The following is a 2,866-nucleotide window of genomic DNA, read 5'->3' on the forward strand; positions in this document are numbered from 1 at the left end:
GTCATATTAGCTGAATTAAAACGTCAACTACAAGACGTAAAGGGAGCATGGACTGACGAGCTCCCTCAAGTATTATGGACATATTGGACAACTTCTCATTCCACAACTGGAGAATCACCTTTCAGCCTTACTGAATGGAAGCTATGATCTCCATAGAAATTGCTCAAGAGTCATCTAGGATTGTATTTTACAATGAAGAGGCCAATACCCAAGTGCAAAAAGAAGAGCTCGACTTCCTCCCAGAAGTCCGAGAAAAAACTTGGATCAGAGAAGAAGCATTAAAGTAGAGGATGATCCTAAGGTATAATCAGAAGGTGATCAAAAGAAACTTTGCCACAAACAATCTCATACTGATCCGAAATGACATCAAAGTTCAGAAAGGGAAGCTAGCTGCAAATTAGAAAGGACCCTACAATATTGTTAAAGTCTTAGGAAATGGCTACTAAAACGTGTCTTACCTGCAAGGGCGGGAGCTCTCAAGGTTGTGGCACGCATGTAATCTGAAGAAATACTACAGTTAGGTAGCATACCTTGTTCCCTGATGTGCTATTTTTCCCAACCTTAATATTTTTTCCCTTTAAAAGGGATTTTTTTCGAAGGAAATTTTAACGAGACAGTACAACAAAAGCTAAGGGTAGTCAAAAACCCTTAGTGGCTAATCTATGTAAAGGAATTCTTTGTTTATTAATACAATTCGATTTCTTTTTCAAAATTTTTCTATAAAAACGCATTAATATAAACTCGACAAACCGCGAAAATCATTGTCCGACCTAAAATGGTCGACAAGATGAAGCGACAAGGTACAAGTTAATGTAAGAAGTTATATAAATAACTTATGACAACCGACCTTAGAATCAAGGCAGAATAAAAACAAAGTGTAAAAGTAACTTAATAAAGTCTGATTAAATGAAGTCAGAACTCATAAAAGGAAAAACTATACAAGCAAGTTTACCCCCATAAAACTTGGCAAAGAAACAACCTTAAAAGTTGTCGAGGTATAATCCCCAACTAAGTAGCTATATTAGCCAAGAGATAGTTCAGAAAACAATTATTGGAATATCCAAAATTATTATCAAAGTGAAGAAAGGCTCTTTATATTTTAAAAGTGTTTGAAAAAATAACATAAAAGCAAAAGTAAGTTTGTCCAAAAAACTACTAACTATTACAAGTTAAATTTGTTCATCATGACCCACAAGTCGGGCCATCCAACAATGGGAGAAAAAAACTACAAAGAGCTAAGAAGAAGGGCCAAGTAGAGGATTAAGGTCCTCCCTAGTCACGACATCCTTGCCTTGGGCAGGAAGGGTCAGAGGGTGAACAGAGACCGGCACATCGGGAATGGCACCAGGTGGTAAAGGAGGGAGCTCGGCGCCATTTTGAAGAACTGAGGATTGATGGTTTAGAAGTTATAATAAATTCTCATTGCAAGTATAGTTTCTAAACCAAGCAATCAACCTTTCTTACAAATGTTTGGTTGTCACAAGTAAAAAACCCAATATAATTTATAAACCGAAGTATTCGAACCTCGGGTCATCTTCTCAAGGAATTGCAGGGAGGTGTTCTTATTATTGGTTATGAAAAACAATGTTTGGGTTTGAAAAGATTTTGAATGAGAGAAATGGTTTGCAGGAATTAAGAAATTAATAATTGATAAAACCTTTGGCAAGGTATGAAAACTGGAAGTCCTATCCTAGTTATCCTTATCAATGGTGATGAGAATTATACTGTTGCTCCCACTAAGTCAACCTCTAACTATGAAGGTCAGTTAAGTGGAAAAATTAATTTAATACCTAAAGTCCTAGTCAACTCCTTAAGGAAAGACTAGAGTTATAGGAATCTAAATTAATAAGCAAGAATAATAATTATCAATCACGATGAGTTTGATAACTCAAGAGTCACCAATTAATCAACCAAAGCCAATAGTAAATAATCTAAATTAAAAATAAGGAAAAGCAATCATGAGTCTAAAATATCTCAAATTAGATTTAAATAAAGACGTCAATTCTAACATGGACAAGTTCATAAATCAAATTGAAAAGACAAATAAAAAGGACATTGAACATGTGATGAAGAGATAATCCCAATAAGATAAATCCTAATCCTAATCCTAAGAGAGAGGAGAGAACCTCTCTCTCTAAAAACTACATCTAAATCCTGAAAAGTGAATAACTGGAGATCTCAAGTGATGTCTTGAATCTCTGCATGTTCCCTGACTTTAATCTATGTTCCTGGGCCGAAATCTGGGTCAAAATGCGGCCTAAAATCATCTTCAGCGTACTCTGTAATTTCTACAGATCACGCACGTCACGCGGCCGCATTGTCCACTGGTGCACGAATTTGTAATCCGCACAACTAACCAGCAAGTGCACTGGGTCGTCCAAGTAATACCTTACGTGAGTAAGGGTCGATCCCACGGAGATTATTGGTTTGAAGCAATCAATGTTTATTTTATGAATCTTAGTCAGGATGCCAATAAGATTATTTGGATTTAATTGTAAGAAGTCAAAGTATTTAAAATTATTGGAAAAATAAAAGAGAATCAAATCGATACTTGGTGTGCAGTAATGAGAAATATGTTGGAGTTTTGGAGATGCTTTGTCCTTTGAATTTCTACTTTTCCTTGAAGTCCTCTTCCCACACGCATTGTTCCTTCCATGGCAAGCTCTATGTAGGGTGTCACCGTTGTCAATGGCTACTTCCCATCCTCTCAGTGAAAACGTTCCTATGCTCTGTCACAGCACGGCTAATCATCTGTCGGTTCTCAATCAGGTTGGAATAGAATCCATTGATTCTTTTGCGTTTGTCACTAACGCCCAGCCTTCAGGAGTTTGAAGCTCGTCACAGCCATTCAATCCCAGAATCCTAC

This window comes from Arachis duranensis, chromosome 9 (genome assembly GCF_000817695.3).
Source record: "Arachis duranensis cultivar V14167 chromosome 9, aradu.V14167.gnm2.J7QH, whole genome shotgun sequence".
Classification (NCBI taxonomy): Eukaryota; Viridiplantae; Streptophyta; class Magnoliopsida; order Fabales; family Fabaceae; genus Arachis; species Arachis duranensis.